A 19,778-nucleotide genomic window follows, 5' to 3' on the forward strand; every position below is an offset into this window, starting at 1 on the left:
GTGCATGTTGATTAACACACCTTTGAAATATCAGAGAGCACTTATTCTTGTTAATTATCCTGTAATCCAATCCCCTCTTTTTCTCTCATCTTTCTTACATTCCCTCTTTAATTTCAGGTTCATAAAAGAAGCTGCAAACTGTTATTGTCTGGAGCATTTGAGATTTTGAACCCTGGCATATGTTGTCAGTTTGGCTCAAACTCTACAGGTTTGGATGTTTCTTACATCAATAGAATGTAATATACTTTGGTGGGGGGAGGCTATTCTGAATCTTTTGTATTATTTATGCTATTACTTTTTCTGGAAAGTCCTAGGTTAAAATATTCCAAAACTGGGATATATTATCCTTAATTTCTTTTTAGTCCATTCTCAAGGCAGATTCCCAAGCTAATTTTGTAGCAGGTAGAATTTTAACCAAAATGAAATAGCTGCCATGGCTTACCATATGCTATGTCAAATTTCCACTTACACTCCCTCATTTTTTTCTAGATAGAAAACATTATAATTCCATATCTTTCTTCATGAAGTATAATTTTTTAAATAGATTAACCCTAGAAATCACAGTTTTCAATGGTAGTCCTTAATGTTTAAGGATCAGGAAATAAAAGACGCTATCATTACACAAACTTATTAACCAATTGTGTTGCAACCATTCAAGGCCAGACAGGTTCACAAGATTTGGACAGATGGAAGAATATTCACAGACCCATTGGAAGATCTGACATGCCTTTATTCAAGGGTGGGCGATCCATGTGTGATGCAAGATGCATGTCCCCCTGCATGTGTCACTGCATGTCACCTGTCACCCTGTGTGGCACCCAGCAGAGAGCCCCTCTACAGACAAACAAAGCGAGCAGAATGCAAACAGATATTATGCAACAGAGCTTCATATTACGCATGTGAACCCACTCAAGGCCTCAGGAAAAGTTTATTGAACCCAGTCTAAAGATTATGAGAACACTGCTTATCAGGCCAATCCTCAATGTTAAGGGAACTGCTTCCCTTAGTTGCCCAGACATCTGGGTGAGGGAGCCAGACTGCCTCCATTTACCCTACACCACCCTATGTTAATAATAAAATTACTCACACTGGGAGGCCAAGAGTATACTCCAGTCTCTTGATTTGCATAAGTGAAGGTCTAAGTTCTGGAGCCAACTTTTTTTGTGTGTCTTGAGAATTAATGACAGATCAGTTTGAATCAACAGAGGGATTTTGGATCATAGCTGAAGCCATTTTATAATGTAGAAATTCTACCTTCCTAGTTTAAGTAATGAAAGTCTATTCTTAAGAATATGTTGTCCAACAACTAAAATGCTCTCAGAATTCATTACATGTGTGTGATTTACACCTACTCCACCTTCTGTTATCATTCAATACCCCTGGGAGGACCATCTGCAATACCATTTGCTTTGCGGCACTTATCTAGGATGCTTGTTTCAGGGTCAAGAACTAATTCAGGAAATGAAGCTTCTTTAAACAACTCTTTTAGCTCTTGATCAGCCATGACCTCCAGTGCATCTATGCTGTTGTGATAAAGAGCTTATGTACGCCTTTTTGCAGAATCCAGGCCTTCTTGTCCATGAACAAGCTTTGTGACTTCTGTAGCCAGTAGTTCTTGAGGACCCTGCTTTTTTGGTTTGGTCCTCAAAAGGACATGCAGCTGCATTATGTGATCAGTCTTTGGGAGGGGCAGAAAAAGGGTTTCTCACTGCCTGACAAGAACTGATACAATTCAAATGAAGATATTATTTATTTATTTATTTATTTATTTATTTATTTATTTATTTATCAAGTACATTTTTCTGCCTTTTACTCCCTTCCAGGCCCACCCCCCTATGCTCCCCACCTCCTTCCCATTTCCACCCCCCTTAGCTGTTGTCCATGTGTCCTTTATACTAGTTCCTCTAAATCCCTCCCCTTTTCCCCCTGAAATTCTCTCCCCTCTTCCCTCTGGTCGCTGTCCCCCTGTTTTATATTTCAGTGTCTGTTTTTATTTTGCTTGCTTGTTTGTTTTGTTGTTTAGCTTCCTGTTAAAGGTGAGATCATATGGTATTTGTCTTTCAACACCTGGCTTATTTCACTCAACATAATGCTTTCCAGTTCCATCCATGCTGTTGCAAAGGGTAGGAGCTCTTTCTTTCTTTCTGCGGCATAGAATTCCATTGTGTATATGTACCACAATTTTTTGATCCATTCATTTACTGACGGGCTTATCTCTGTTTAGCCAAACAGCAATGCCAGCAGACTTTCCCAGTTTTACTCCAACTGTACTTGTAATTAGAAGAAGAGTGATTCCAAATACGTGTTCTCCAGGCAACCTGTTCAAGAACTCATATCCCGGGATATTGCCCAGCTGATCAGATCCACCCAACTGGACCCAGTATCCATAGTGCTGGAATGAGTGGGAGAAATCATAGGCTTGGAGCACCTGGTATAAGAACTCGCATAAGATCATGTCCTCTGGGCTCTTGATGTGTGTCTGGAAGCTCAGCCGACTCAACAGTATGCCCATGCGGAAGTGGCCACCCACTGCCTCTAGACATTCTACCAGGGGCTGCTCCTGGTACTGGGATGAGTTGCCCCGCAACGAGAAGCTTCCCCAGGTATGCCCATTAGTGAAGAGGGGCTGGTGATTAGCTGTCATGGTCTGTAGCCCTTGATGTAGGACGCGTGCGTTGCTTCTCACGCACTCTGCTTCGAGCGTCTCGCATTCCTTGGTGCAGCCACTAGGGGCTTCCAAGCGCGCTGTGGCACTTTCCATAGCTGGCCTTGTGGCCAGCTTGCTAGAAGCGAAAAGGGGCCTGCAACGCCAGCAGGTGCCCCATGTGAAGTGACTCTGCCATGGGGTCAAAACCGCAGTAAATCGTGTGGGGAAAGTTGCCACGGTCAAAGAGCTCTGAAAGTTCTATCTTCGTACCTTTCTTGGAGAAGGACTTGAAGAAACCCGGAGCCTTCTGCACCTCCAGGAACCCTTTATCACCAGATTGGGCCTCACCTAGCCCCATCGGCAAGACTTCCAATGGGCCTGGGGTACAAAACTACTGGCCTGGGAAATGCACCGCAACATGGGCGCAAAAAGGCCCAATGTGTCCCTTTTCTTTTAAGTTACTTCTGAAAAAATAAAAACTGAGTTCTCGATCATAATCTTCCTGAGATCTTAGAATGTACGTACTCTACTGTTCTTTGAGAATTGCTGCTAGGGATGGTAGTCATTTACAGAGCAGTTAAACAATATAAGGACAAATAATCCGAACAAAAAAACCTCCACTAAATATTAACACAATGCCCTGAAATGAATGCCAAAAATGGGACATCTCAATTACCTTATGCATTTTAAAGTTGAAATCTTCCTACTTATAAGCAGTTAACAGTTCTCTGAACATGCTACCACACCTGACAGTCATTAACTTAGAGCCTGAAATGTCAATAGTGAAGTAATATGTCATCTGACATTTCAAGTGGTATTAGGGGCATTTGAAGAGAAAGCCTTGAAGCAAACATTTCTTTAGTTTGTCTTTAAAACAGGCTTATCTATGAAAGAGAGAATCTACACTGACAATCCCTGCTTTTCTAATTCAAACACTGATTCAGATACATGAGTCAAGAATGGGCATGACTGCATAAATGGAGCTGATACTCAATCCTTTGATTTATTTGTTGCAAATCTATAAAATGTCAGTGAATGTTTCCTATCTACCTACTTCAGAGGAGTATCATGAGGGGAGGCATGGTGGCTGTTTATTTAAATCAGCTCTGTACTAAGCAGAGCTGTATTAAGTCACAGGTGGCTTGCTCATAGGAATTTGATAGGCCTGAGAATTCCAGCCCATTCCAGCTTTCCTCTAACTCTCACCCTGGTGCCCAGGACTTGCAAGCCTGGCTGGGCTTCTGCTCAGGTTTCCATGTATACTCCATCATGTCAGGGCAATGTATATGACAGTTTCATGAACACAAACTAAAAATACTTTACAACTTACAATAAACTTACTTTCCATCTAACTATTCGTCTAATCTCTATTTAGAACCAGTACCAAGAATTACATATGTCTACAAAAAGATCCTTAATCTGTATTTTGTAAGAATATACACTGGTATGCATTATATCGTTTTTGAACAAGACTTAATTATACCCCCAAAGAGTCCACTCCATAGTATCCAAATTAATGATATTCCCTGCAGGGTCAAAGTAAAACTCAACCAATCAGTTATAGTGCCATATTTTACTAAATAAAAATTTGTCTTTGAAAAATATGCTGTAAATGAAACATTGACATGGTGATAATACAACTCAGTGTTTTCTAACCCAATGTTGTCACAACAGGAAATGCAGGATTCTGATTACAGGAGGTCTGTCCGGAAAAAGTTCAGCCATTGTCAATATAATGAGAATGGTTTGCACCACATCGATGTAACCTGGCAGCCAAGTAGAGTGGACTGGAATGCCCATGCATGAACAATGATGACTTCACTGTACTAGTCAGTGGGGGCAGTAGTCACCATTGAGTGAGCATGTGTACCATGTGGCTGTTGCATTCAAAATGACTGAGCAAGTAGAGCAAAGAATCCACATCAAATTTAGTGTTAAGCTTGAACATTCCTCTCCAGAAACTATTCAGATAATTTAGAAGGCCACAGCTATGGGCAACTGGTGATTGGCAGCTTCGTCACCCCAGTGCACCCACTCATATCTCATACAGAATTTTTCGGCAAAACATCAAATCATCCAAGTGACTCAGCCCTGCTACAGCCCAGATTTGGTGCCCTGCAACTTCTGCCTTTTCCCAAAACTAAAATCACCTTTGAAATGAAGGAGATTTCTCAGACTGTCGATGAGATTCAAGAAAATACAACAGGGCAGCTAATGGTGATTAAGAGAACTGTGTGAAGTCTCAAGGTGCCCACTTTGAAGGGGACTAAGACATCATTGTCCTATATGCAATGTCTCTTGTATATTCTTCAATAACTATCTCCATTTTTCATATTATATGGCTTGATGTGTTCTGGACAGATCTCATATGTTAATGGTTTTATTAAAATTATCTTAATATATTTCTAATAAAATACTAACAAAAATATTTTAACCTAAAACCATTTCTTAACATACTCCACAAAATGATAAGATATGGTTTAAATTCCTGGTGAACAGAGCTGTTTTGTGGATAGCAATACTTGAATAAAAAGAGGTGGGGGATGATGTAATGTTTATATTTTCCAGGCAAATAAACAGACCTAGCTAGGAGAAGTGGACTCAGGTCCACTCAGTCCAAGTGGACTGAGTCCAAGGTCACTCAGTTAGTGGCAGGGTCAGGACCTGCATCTCCTGATCTCCAATCCGGAGCTCTTTCCATGAACCTTGCTGCCTCTGTTATTCTAAAAACAAATCAGAAATATTGTGCAATCAAATTTCTATTTTATTTAACATGCAGAATATCTTTCATCTATAGCTCAAGGCTTTTCCTTCCCCTCCCCTAGATTAAAGGAATAGAACAGTTATAACCAAATTTCTGCACAATATTTAGGTTTCCAAAGATATTTTGTGCAATTAGAAATTGCTATAAAAATAAAGATCACGAAGAGGAATTACAAATTTTGTCAAAGACAGGTTGATTTTGCCTTTCTTCCTGTGTTTGATACTTAATCCTGTGTTATTTTCTTATAATACTGAAACTCATTAAATATGGTCCTTGCTCACTTTTTTCACCTAGGTGCTTCGTTTGTTTGTTTGTTTGTTTGTTTGTTTATATATAGAGGGAACAGGAGAAATAGCCATACTCCTAGGCAGGGAGCAGAGAAAGCAATTGTAATTCAGTTTTTGTCATGAAGAAAGTGGAGTAATTTCTGATGCTAGGAGAGAACTAGAAAAAGAGCAAGTGTGCACATAGACACCCATGCACATACATGTGTGTCCCTCCCCCCAAGGGATGTTTATATGCATTATTGTATTCAGTCTTCACAAGGACCTTAGGAAGTAGAAACTATTTTTTCCATAGTTTTCACGTGAGGGAAATGACTTGTCCAAATGACTGGCCCAAGATTACACAATTAGTACATGACAGAACCAGGACTAAAGCTTTAGTTCAGACTAAAGCTGCCTGAGTTCAAAAATCCATAGGGAGGAAAATTTTCTCCTTTCTGTTTCCAAATTTTTTATTCAAAATAAAAAAAGGTGTAGGACTTATCAAATCAGTATCAGGAACAAGTAATCCCATAAAAATTGGAGACTTATGGAAATACTCTCTTCTTTAGAAAGTCTCCAGAAGACAGGTGACCCACTGTGGTAAGGAAAAATTCTTTATGGAATTGATTCTAGAGCACGAAAAGGTGTTGAGAAAAGGGGAGAGAAAGAATGGACCCTAAAAAGAGGGTATCATTAAAAGGCAGAAAAGAGAATGAAAAGGAGAGAATGACTTACTGGTAAAAATTATAGTTACAAATTAAATTATGACCAAATGTCGATGGTGTCACTGATGAGTTCCATACACCTTTAGACATTTACCTGGACCAACATTTGGCTGTGTTTTTAGTGGCATGTGGGAGGAAGATGAAATAACCAAGTCCATGAAAGGAAGTGTTAGCAGTTCTAAGACTGGTTACAAAATGAAGGTTCTTTGCATTACTAACTCATAATAATGCAGTTTTAAAAATTGAGGTAAAATTCACAAACCATGTATTAACCATTAAATTTTTTTAATATACAATTAGTTACACTTAGTACATTCACTGTGTTAAGCAGCCATCACCTCTAAATTGTTCCAAAGCATTTTTATCACACCAAAAGGCAACCTGTATCCATGGTAATGCAGTTTTGCAGAAATGCTATTAGAAAAACTGGCAAAAGAGAGTAAAGTAAGACAAAAGTTCCAGTGGTATGGCAAGAAGTGAGAAATAACTAACTGAAGAACTTAAGAAAACACAATATTTTAAAAATCTTGTTTAGCAAATTCTATAGAAACATTATAATGTATAATGTACTGTGTTGCCTGTTGGATACAGTGATGGTGGGAGAGGGATTGTGGATAGTAGCAAAAAGTGAATAAAATCTGTTTATTTTCCTTCAAAAGAGCTTGCAATTTAATGAAGAATTCAGACATGTAATTAGATGGTATACATAATGAAAGAAAGGGGACTAGAGAGAGAAGGGTTAAGATACCAAAGGAAGGTAATAGGGAGACTATTTGTTCTGTTTAGATACAGACAAGCCTTGTGTGTAGACCAATGATGATTTGCTCTTTGAGACTATGAAGAGCAGAAAAGTGCCAGGTAAACTGCTGAAATAGGTGAGGATGTTACATGGGCACATGAACTGAATCCTGCTGTCCAAGAAAATGTGAGGAAGAAAGGGACCTAGTTAAGGCTTCATGTGACTATAGACCTTTTTGGCATCATAGCACGTAGATCCTCTCTCCAGAAAGTGTAGGCCAAATCCAAGAAACATAGGTGGAAGCTATGAAAGGAGATGTTATACAATTATAGCTGTAATGGCATTATTTGGCCATAAAAGGAACACGACCACTTAAAAAATTAAGAATGAGCAAGATGAGCAGGTATAGATGCCAATAAAAAATGGGACATAAAGAATAATACAATAGCACTGAATAGGTAAAGTATAGAATAGGCATACACTCTGAAGGGAGAAAATGCAACCATTGAAGACCAACTTCAAATTCCATTTGCCCACAATGAAATGGAAAATCATGCTCAAGAGAGATGATTTGTAAATATAAGAGAGATATCTTTCCAGAAGATATGATGAAGGATCATAAATGGAAGGTAAAGAATTGAAGACCTAAAGAGTATAATAGGAAATTATCAAAGAACTCTTAAAGGAGATGTATACTTATAAAAGAATAAATAATGAGTATTAAATATGAGTGCTAAAATTCATACAAGGCTATCAGAATAGAATAAATAGAAAGTTTATATTAAATGTAATATAAAAAAGGAAAGGCTTACACAATGTTTTAACAATGATTCTACAATAAAAATGTCCAAGGTAGCACAGCAACTACCAATGCATAACTAAATATTGTAGAGTCACTGAGCCAAGATTAGGAAAAGGATGAGGTGAATTACAGTTTCAATAAAAAAAACTTATGGATCTTAATCATAAGATGAGGGAAAGATGAAGAACAAATCACCATCTTGAAAATAAAGACTCAAAAAGCAGAAACATGAAGGCAGGAGAACTGGACATATATGAACAAAATATATTAGAAACCAGAAAAAGAAACAAATAACAAGTCATCAAAGAAACCCAACGGAAATATACTGCATTTATAAGAAATAAAAATTTTCCATTTTCATGATGGATGAACAATTATGAGTAGGTATAAAATATAAGTATGTAGGAAATAAAACATGAGAATCAAATAAGCTAATGAGGACGAAAATGCTTGAAAAATTACAAGCCAACACTCAAAGAAAAGGTTTTATTTCACTGGAACATAGCAGCTGTGGGCTTTTATATTTAGCCCAGACAAAGACAGAAGAATCATTTAGCAGATCTTTGCTCTGTTACCATAAAACACCATGACCATTAAGATTATGCTTCTCAACGATTACTATGTATTTCCTTTTCAGTGTTGGCTGGATAAATCCTCTGGAAAACTTCTTTGTTGTGCAGAATCTTCCATTGGTATTTTTTTAATTGAGACATATTCACATACCATAATGATCACCCCTTTAAAGTATACCATTTAGTGGTTTTTAGTATATTCACAAAATTGTGGAACTAAAACCACTATCTTATCCCATTTTCATCACTTGTTAGTACACACAGGCCCAAGGAAAAGCCCCAAGACTGAAAACCTACTTCCAAAGTGGAAGGCAGGGAAAGACTGAAGAAAGAGGTTGACTACTCCCGTCTGGTAATTAGTGGAGTTTCTTAATGGAAATTTACATGTGAGGCATATTTTGGGTGGCTGAAAGATGCAGTGGACACTGGCACCACTTGGCAGGGACCAGAGAATTATACAGTGTAAGTGGTAATCAAGGGTTGCAGGGGGTGGGGTACTCAGAGTACTAGTGCATGAATGCTACCGAATACAGAAATCACTTTACATGCTTGACCAGGTCAGACCAACAACCTGTTCCAGGAACCAGCACATAGCAGGTAGCAATGAATATGTCAGAATGAATATCAGTTATGATCAGACAGTCTCTAAGAGGGCTTCATGGAAAGCAACTTCCATTCTGGCCCAGGTCCAGCTCATGGGAAAGACAGCAGTCATGTCATGCAACAATCTCTTCTCCACAGCACCTCAAAAAGAAACCCATATCCATGAGCAGTCACTCCCATTCCACTTCCCCCTTCCCCCAGCGCTGCCAACCTAGAATTGACCTGTCTCTCTGGAATTGCCTGTTCTAGAAGTTTCATATGAGGTCTTTTGAGTCTAGCTTCTTTCACTTCTTATAACGTTTCCAAGGTTCATCCACATTGTAGCATGTATCAGTACTTCATTACTTTTAATGGTTCCACTGAGTAGCTACTCTTAGTTCCCTCCACCCCCTGAAAACAAGGTCATGACTTTTCTCAATGCCCCACATGCAGCTTCATCTCACTGGATTAAAACTTGTACGTACCATCTACAGAGTTAGTGTTAATCTTTCTCATAGAGTTACATAAGCTTTAACAAATATTTGAGCATCAACAGTACACAAACTCATGTGGACCCAAACCATGAAAGCTGACTACAGCACAATGCTTGAAGGAAGGGGACTGAATACTAATTACTTGCTAAATATGTAGTTTAAGTTATTGTACCTTTTTTATTTTTATTTTTTCCTAATTTTCTTTATTAAAGTAAGACATAGATAGGTAAATAGATACATGATAGATGATAAATGGAGAAATTTCTCAATTAAAAAATGTCCTTAGAGTGGTTCTAATTCAGTTAAAGGAGTTGGGATAAACTCAAATTTCCATGGTAACTCTAATATCATTTATTCATTGAACAAACATTTGTGGAGGAACTACTATGTGCCAGGTAGTTTGTGAGGTATGGAACAGATATTTCTTCTGAATTATCTAGTAAGGAATCAATTTCATGAATAATCATGAAACTTATTATCTAGTAAGGAATATAAGATATGAACATAAATATCTATAACATAGAGTAGCAAGTGATAATTGCTACAAGAGAGATGAAGCTAAGTTGGCACAGAAGTTCAGAAAAGATAGGTCATCTGTACCTGAGGGAGACCAAGAAAAGCTGGGAGCAGAATCCTGGCTGTAAACTTTAGAAGAGGTAGAATTTGAACAGGTGAAAACAAGAGGCAAGAACCAGCAGGAGAAAGGCAAAGAACAAGAACATTTCTGGGCCACAGGATGGGAAGCTGGCTTGGGTCAGATGGCACAGGACATTGTATGCCATGAAGAGTTTGTATTTCGTATTGTGGTGAACAGAGAACTCTTAAGGTTTTTGAGCAGGAAAGTAATGTGAGAAGAGCCATACTTTAAATTAATTTGATAACCCAAGTAAAAAACCATGTATAAAAAAGGTTGGGGGGTGTAGGACAGATGACAGTCTGAAGGAGGGGCAATGAGGGGAAGAAACATTATGAAAAGCAAATTATTTTTCTTTAAATTAATTTTAGAGAAAGAGAGGAAGGGGTGAGAAAAAGAGAGAGAGAGAGAGACAGACAGACATTGATTTATTATTCTACTTCTTTATGCGTTCCTTGGTTGTTTCTTGAATGTGTCCTGACCAGGGATAGAACCTGCAACCTTGGCATATAGGGACAATGTTCTAACCAACAGAGCTACCTGGCCAGGGCTAAAACAAAATTCAATAAATGTTTCATATTCTTGTTATAAATTTGTATTCAAGGACACTAAATTCTATTAAGTTAATATAGAAATAAACCTTTGATTTGACTGGTAACAATATCAGTCGAAGGTACACAGAAAATTACCCCAACTCTCTATAAAGAAGAAATCTATAATATCAGTAGCCTCTGAGAGTCCTCTCAAGGTGATTCTTTTCTCTTTCAAATATTTAATCAATCACTAGGACTCTTCAGGGAGAGTTCTCATAATCTACAGGTTAAAGAATTCAGGTCTCTCCCCTCAGAACTCTGGGCCAGTTTGCCCCACCTCCAATTTTACTAACAGTGAAACTGAGCCCCATGGTGGAAGCTGATTTATGGAGAAAAGCATGCCTGGTTAGAACTCAAATCTCTGCCCCTACATCACAACCCACATTCCACTGTGGATACTCAGGGTTGGTTAGAACTAAGATACAAAAGTAAGTGACTCAGTTTGCTTGGGCTTAAAAAGTTGGTTTCCAAGAAACAATCAAGAAAAAAAATGTCTCCACCATAAAATTGGAAAGCTGCAAGGCATTGCTATTTGGTTGGAGTACTGACATACCACACACCTTGCTCATTGGTTTTATAAAACACTGAGTTACGTGCAGTTAAGCAACTACTTGATTCTTAGGGGGAAATGCTGGTTGCTTAGGGGAATTCCTTAGGCCTTACAGAGACTTGTGATTTTCAAACTCTCAAACATGTTTTGGGAAGAACAACAAATATGTTTTTAATAGAATTCAATTTGGGATTTCAGGAAGTAACTGAAGATCTGCAGCCAACAGGCATTGCAGAAATGAAGGAAAGCAGCATCAATCTTTCAAAATTCTGTCAGGAAAGGAGTGGCTGCTTCCAAAGTTCTTTTCCTTTGCGATATGCAGTAAGTTGCTTGCCTGTGCCAAAGAACAGCTTATCAACAATGTTGTTTCATTTTATAGAGATGTTTTGAGAGAGGAAAATAAAGTAGGAATGTATGCTGTGATTTTTTTTAAACTTTGTGTCCCAAAACCTATAATGAAAATCCTGCTTCTTTTTATTTTAAAAAAGGAAACCAAGTGTTTGAGATTTGATCTTTGAGTCTACTATGTTCACTGCAGGCACAATACCTGAACCTTATCACAAGAAGCAACATGTTCCTTCTTTAAATGTTGCCAAAACCAATATATATTCCCTTAAGGAGCGATGTTCTATGTGTAATATATGTTACACAGAGTAACAGCATAGCTCCAAAATTGTTTTTCCCTATCTCTGCTAGAGGTTTCATTCTCTACTTCCACTTCATCAGGGTGCTCAGGGATGTCTCAGTTGTGCTCCAAGAACAGTTCTGTCTGCTGCCAAATGTATAATCTCCTTGCCTGATATACACAGCTACTGCCAATACTCCAAGCCAGGTCACCACTGCTCAATAAAGGTACTGCTACCACTGTTGCAGCTGCTGATGTGTGCAAGCAGTTCACCAAGGCCTAAAGTCCAACTTCAAATGCGTCAGAGGTGTAAAGGGTCCTGGCATTAATACTGCTGCCCCTGGCACCAATATTCATGCCACAGAAAAGCTGCACTCTCCGTGACCTAAGAATTAGGAGAAAAAGTACTTTAGCTTTAAAGCTTTTACTAAGTCTTATACAGAACTGCCCTGAAGTCACAGGGCTTGGGGACAGACTAGGGTGGTGTTCAATAGATATTTGTTGAAAGAATGAATGAGTCTTTCAGGCTGGGTTGCAAACAATCTGAGTGGCAGACACCATGATGTACTCAGACATGTTCAACTTCCTCTACTGCTCTAGTGCAAACTCTGTACCTTGAGTCTCTTCCATTGGGGTTAGTTTTTTCCTGTGGTCAACTAGCACTGTTTTATAAATAGAATTCCAGAATTCCAGAAGGCTGACCCTCATCAGATCCCAGGCATACCCAAATATATCTGAATCCTAGGGAAGATAAAACTGAGGTGCAAGCATTACCACATACTATTTTTCTTTATCTCAGAAAAGGGAAATTACAAAATTGATGTAATTATACAAGTAATTTAAGTTTTTGTCTTTCATTTGATTCTTATGAGTTGCAAATTGGTGACCTGTGGCTAAATCTGACCAGATGGTTTTTCTTAAGGCCATATGATTTTTTTAATGTTTTAAATTAGAATACATCTAGATGAGTGATTCTCATACATGAGCATGCATCCAAGTCAAGCTTATTAAAATTGAAGAGCCTGTTAAAATCCAGATTACCGGGTTCCACCTCCAAAGTTTTTGATCCAGTAAATCTGGGTAGGGGACTGATGATTTGAATTTGTATCTACTTCCTGATGTTGGACATACTTTTGAGAACCATTTCTTTGATGTTCTATAATTTTACCAGATGCCAACACCAGACCCCATGGTATTGCATCCAGCCTGCTGTACTTATTTGCATTACCTACCTTGCTTCTGACTTTGAAAAGCTCTATGAATCTCAATATTTCTGGTGAAAACAGTTTTTCAACCTGATTCTTAGAGATGATTATATTACATACTTTTTATTGGAGTAAAGCAGATAAATACAATAGTACATGCATCTTGGGTATCCAACTCATTAAATCTTCACAAATTGTACACACACATCTGTGGACCAAAAAAAAAAAAAAAATGGGGTGGAAGGAATAGGTTCTATGGAAAGTAACCTAACTAGGTGATCTGATCTTAAATTCCTAACTGGGCAAGTCATGTGGGTAGTCACATCCCAGGCCTAAAATTTCTTTAGTGAACAGTTTTAAGCCAGTCCTGTCCATTGTTTTGTGCATCTAGGTTAACACACCTTTGAGATGTCAGAAGTAATACCCCTCAAAGAGGGTGTTAACCCTCAAGAGAGCACATAATCTTGTTAACTGTCCTGTCATCCAATCACTGCCTTGCTTTCTCTCACTTCCATATACTTTCCCTCCTTAATTTCAAATGCATAGAAGCTGCAAAACTGTTATTCTCTGTAGCATTTGAGATCTTGCTCCCTGGCATATGCTATCAGTTTGGCTCAAATAAACTCATAAAAAATTTGTACAGGTCTGGACATTTCTTACATTAACCATTTAACCAGCACCCAGAGCAAGAAAGAGAACATCACCAGGCCCCAGAAATCCCTCTCTCATGCCCCTTTCACAATTTTAATTCCAAGGGTAGCTACTGTTTTGACTTCTAAAATCACAGATTTGTTTTGCCCATTTTTATAATTTATACAAATGGACTCATACAAGTATGCACTACATTGTATCTGCTTCTTTTGATCAACATTATGTTTATAAGATTCATCCACATTGTAGTATAGAGTTGTCATTAGTTCAGCTTCATTGCTGTCCAGTATTTCATTGTGTGATCATTCTATAATTTATCCATTCTACTGTTGATGGGCATTTGGGTCATTTATATTTTGCATTGATTAGAAAAAGTGCTGTTGTAAACATTCTCAAATATGTCTTTTTCTGCCCATACACATGCATTTCTGTTAAATATATACCTAGTAGTAGAATACCTGGATCATAGTGTATGTATGTATTCAGCTTTAGGAGATGCTGCCAAATGGTTTTCATAAGTGGATGCACCAATTCATACTCCTAGTAGAAGTATATAAAAGTTCCCATTTCTCCACATTCTTACCACACTTCAGATTTCACTTTTCACTTAAAGAAACATAAGCTTTCCTGGATTTAAGTCATCAGTGTCTTCAGTTGATTTTCATACATCTTGAGTTTACTGCACTTCTATCACTTTAAGCAACTGAAGCATTAATGTTTTCTTCAATCACTTTGTAAATGGATACCTCAGATTAGCACATTTAATATCGAAGTAAATTTCCCTTCTGTCAAGTATCATAGTATTTTGCCATGTATAATGCAAAATTTTTGTGTAAATATTTGAGGGAAAAATAAGGATATGCATTATACATAGGTAGTATAAATTCTGTATCTATAGAAATGTTTTTAATTCTCTTATTTATGTTTATGCATTAAAAGTATAACTCTAGAAAGCAATAATGATATCTATATGCAAAATAATACCCTGGAATATGAAAAGCAGTCTTGTCTCTAACTACAAATAAATAAAAAATTGAATTAAAAAATTAAAACAAAAGATTTGTGTCCTGAAAGTTTGGGCCAAAAATGGGGATTCACATTATACATGGGAACACATTATACAAGGCAAAATGAGGTATCTACTGTTTTTTTTTTTCTCTCTACTGTTTGTTTTTAAGCTACAGAGTACATTCTATATGGGAAGATAATGATTATCTGCATTTGTAGCCATAATCTAAAGGTGTAACTAACAGTACTTTGCTTTGGGCAACTGGCAGATTTCATTTGTAGTAAGTCTGTCTACTTTCTGACCAAAGGTTGACTCTACTTATTAGTAACAAGTTTTTCATATCACGCAACTCCTCTTTGCTGTAAAATCATCCTTCAAAACTGCTGAGACAAAACACTAACAGGGACACCTTTTGTGGTGCAAAGACTAGCTAGGGCTAGGGAAATGATCTTAGGCTGCTGTGGGATTTTTTTGTGTGTGTGTTGGCTGGTTTTCTCCACAGAATCTCTGATAACCAAGCGTTATAAATAAACATTTTATATAATGGTTTCATTGAACAGGAAATGGCAGAATCAGTTTATTACTATTTCACTATAGCTTAATATTTATTTCTTTGCTTGACTACTCTGATTTCTGGCTTTGATATATTGCATCTTAAATTTTGCTGGTTCACCGGGGCAATTATAATATTATACTTGTTTCCTGTTAATATTTAGTTGCTTAACTATATAATTTTTAACCAGAATCTGGATAAGTGGAAAATCATTGTTTTGGACAATTTTATTTTTAAAAAGAATAACAACTTTGGTTACTCTTTTAAAAAAGATACATGCTCATTTTAAAACTCAAGCAGTTAAGAAAAAGCACAAAACATAAAGCAAAAAATTACTCCCCTTTAGCACTCGTAAAACCACTGCTAACCTTAGGTGAATGTTATTCCAGACATCTCTCTATACCAGAGATTTTCAAACTTTTCATCTCACGGCACATATAAATAGTTACTTAAATTCTGCAGCACACCAAAAAATATATTTTTTCTGATCTGACAAAAAATAGGTATAGTTTTGATTCATTCATACTGGATAGCTACTGTTATGTTGGTTGTTGTCATTGTTTTTTTTTAATTTGACAATCTAAGGGAAAATAGGTCAGTGCCCTGACTAAATAGTCAGGTATTTCATGTTTTAAAAATTCTGGCAGCAGACTGGTTGAAAATTGCTGCTCTCTACCTATACAGAGATAAAAGTTTGGACAAGCAGAAAGAAAAATAATATTATTATTGAGACTGGGTCATACAACAGCCAATGGTTAATAAAAATTATTAGAGTTAATTTTAATTCAACAAAAGAAGAGCAAACTAAATAACATGGAATAGCTGAACTTCAGATGAATTTTTCATCACATCTTAGGCATATTTTAGAGATTCCCATAATGTGCTTGGGCTTGTCTCAGTCCTGCTCTCTAAATCTTGGCTAAAACTAGAGGAATTTCATGATTGCATGTCCAGCAATATTAATCTTCTCAGTTTCTAATAGTTCATCTTATTGTAACTGGTAGCTTGTTATTCTTTCTCTAAAATGATAAAAGAGAAAGAAAATGAAGAAAAGAAGGATGGAAGGAAACTATTTCAATGTCTATATTCTATTTTGTCATTTCAGTGGTCCTCTTAATTAAAGTGTCAATCATGTAACTTGTCAATGATCTTCTCTAAGTATTATAGAGACTCAGTGGATTGAGCACTGGCCTGAGAACCAAAGTATTATAGAGACATTTAGTGTAATAGTCTGGTCTAAATAAGAGTAATAAGTCTGGTCTTTCTACCTCATTATATATAGAATAGGAACAAAGGACCATTATGGTATGATCACAATAGAGTTTATGGTGCTCTGCTTGATCTATCTTCTTGTTAGGCAGCAGTTAGGAATGAATGGCCAGAGGGGACATGAAAACAGGCCCCACCCATTGCAATCTGACGAAAGACTTAGAAGAGGAGACTAGAAACCAGAGGGAGACATTTGTCACCAATTAACACAGCAGTCCCAAGCCTGGTCCAGTAATATTGCCAGGTGTTAGAACATCACAAGAAAAATCATGACAGTACAGGAGGAGGGGAGGAAAGCTTTCAAAACTGTCTATTAATTTCAAGATCTGGAAAGGGGACAAGGGGGAACCTAGAAGCTGGCTACAAGCATAAAACCCCTAAAATCCCAATAGTCAGGGCACTTTGACTAGTTAGCTATGTACTGTCTTGCAGCTTTGTACTCAAGTGTATGAGCAAACTTACAAACTCATTTCCACTGTACATGGGGCACTCCGACTAGCTGGGTGCCTGCTTGCAGCTTTGCTCTGAAGTGTACTTCATAAATAGACTTATTATCTCATTTTCACAATACGTGTTGTCTCTCATCTGAATTCTTCTGCAAGAAAGGCAAGAATTAAGGAGGGGGTGTCCTCTATCTTGGGTCTCCTCAGCAACACTCTCACTAATGAAGTAGGTTGTACTAAAAGTCCAGTCTTGTTCAATTTATTTTATGCAACCTGTTACTGCTATGAGGCTTCTTTTTAATCTATAAAATTCTAATGAGATTATCTTTAGATTATCAACACAACACCCCAGAGTAAAAAAACAAACAAAAAACTCAGAAAGGACATAAAAATGTTAACAGACTGTATGCTCTGCACAATGCCACTGACTATGCATGACCTTGTAGAACGTCTATGCAATGTACCAAGCAGCCAGGAAAACTGTACACTCAGGCCTTACATTAACAACACAGAACACAACTATCGATTGCATTTCATTAACGAGACTGTAAATAATCTAAGAATGGTAAAATTGAAAATGAAGTGAAAATCTATTACAAAAGGCCAGAGTGTCCCAGGCCAATGGAAGAAAGGAAACTAACATTTCTTGAGCTTCTATTTTTATGCTAAATAGATTGTTTACAATCTTTTAATCCTCAAACAACCCTGTGAAATTGATATTGTTTATTTTTTCTTGATTCAGATGAGTAAACAAAGCTCTAAGGAGTTGCAAGGGTAGTTGTGATGAGCTAGAATTTTTTCCTAAATTTGTCCAACTCCACTACTTTTTCTCCCGAGCGTTATGCCCTTCCTGTAAGTTGTCATTCCAAAATGTCAAGCCACACACTAAACAAAGCTTGGTGGAAGGGCTATATGTACAACCTGCTACATAGCTTCCTTATTTCATCATTACTTGGAATGTCAGACCAAACTACTTCAGTAAGGTCATCAGTGTTCTCTCAGAGTCACACCTAACACTAAATGGATTTGGTTACTGCCTGTCCCTGCCACCTGATGCTGCCAGAGGAAATGGAAAAACAGCTGCTGAAAAGACTAATTCCTTTGAATAATTTGTGAAATTATCTAAACTTCAAATTGTAAAGGGATTTTTAAATACTGCAGCTGAAAATATCTATATAAGCATACATATATACTTTATATATAGTATATCAAGACATACCTGGAAGAATAGCTTTTTTCTAAATTACTTTCTAAATTATGTAGACTTCTCAAATAATGTATATGAAATTTAATCCCAAATTATGGATACATGGATGAGCGTTCACAGCATTTAGAGGTAGAGTTCTATTTGAAAGGTCATGTGCACGTTTGAGCAACTTGATACCAAGTGATCTTATTAGGGAGATTACATTGTAGACCTTACGATACTAAAAGCATTTTTTAAAACACTCATGACCTGCTTAAAGATAGAAACTCATTGTTTATGTAATATTTTATATTTTTTACAAATTTAATGCCACAGAAAATTAAGTTTAAAAATGCATTCACTGTTTATCATTGTTTGTGATTTAAAAATCTCTCAGAAAAAATACTTGTGTAGATTTCACATAACTGAAAAGGGACAGAGAGAAGTCTTCTTTAAAAAAATTTTTTAAATATATTTTGTTGATTATATTATTAGAGCTGTCCCATTTTTTCCTCCCCTTTATTCCCCTCTGCCCTGCACCAACACTCCCACCAGCATTTCCCTAATTTAGTTCATGTTCATGGGTCATACATATAAGTTCTTTGGCTTCTCCATTTCCCATACTATTCTTAACCTCCCCCTGTATACTTTGTACCTACCCTTTATGCTTCTTATTCCCTGTACCTTTTCTCTCATTCTCCTCCTTCCCCTTCCCTGCTAATAACTCTCTATATCATGTCCATTTCTCTCATTCTGCTCCTGTTCTAGTTGTTTGCTTACCATTTTTGTTTTTGTTTTTAGTTCAGTTGTTGACAGTTGTGAGTTTGTTGTCATTTTACTGTTAATATTTTTATCATCTTTTTCTCTTGTAAGTCCCTTTAACATTCATATAATAAGGTCCTGTTGACCATGAACTCCTTTAACTTGACCTTATCTGGGAAGCACTTTATCTGCCTTTCCATTCTAAATGAAGGAAGGGCAGTAAATAATAACTTCCATTCTATAGCTTTCCTAAATAGAATAATCTGGGATGTAGGTCCTTGTGTTTCATGACTTTGAACACTTCTTTCCAGCCCCTTCTTGCCTGCAAGATTTCTTTGGAAAAATCAGCTGATGGTCTTATGGGCACTCCTTTGTAGGTAGCTGTCTCCTTTTCTCTTGCTGCTTTTAAGATTTTCCCCTTATCTTTCATCTTGGCTAATGTAATTATGATGTGCTTTGGTGTATGCTTCCTTGGGTCCAAATTTTTTGACTCTTGAGCTTTCTGGATATCCTGGAAGTCTATTTCCCTTGCCAGATTGGGAAGTTCTCCATTATTTGTTAAAATAAGTTTTAAATTTCTTGCTCTTCCTCTTCTCCTTCTGTCACCCCTACAATTTGGATGTTGGCAGGTTTAAAGTTGTCCTGGAGGCTCCTAAGCCTCTCCTCATTTTTTTGAATTCTTGTTTCTGCATTCTGTTCTGGTTGAA

The 19,778-nt window shown here is 37.1% G+C and overlaps 1 pseudogene; it reads right to left on the reverse strand.

Moving 5' to 3' along the window:
- Positions 1 to 1,217: 1,217 nt before the first annotated feature.
- Positions 1,218 to 3,915, reverse strand: LOC119035055 (tyrosine--tRNA ligase, mitochondrial-like; annotated as a pseudogene).
- Between the last annotated feature and the right edge of the window lie 15,863 nt (positions 3,916 to 19,778).

This window comes from Artibeus jamaicensis, unplaced genomic scaffold, assembly GCF_021234435.1.
Source record: "Artibeus jamaicensis isolate MK-2021 breed Jamaican fruit bat unplaced genomic scaffold, CSHL_Jam_final contig_465, whole genome shotgun sequence".
Classification (NCBI taxonomy): domain Eukaryota; kingdom Metazoa; phylum Chordata; class Mammalia; order Chiroptera; family Phyllostomidae; genus Artibeus; species Artibeus jamaicensis.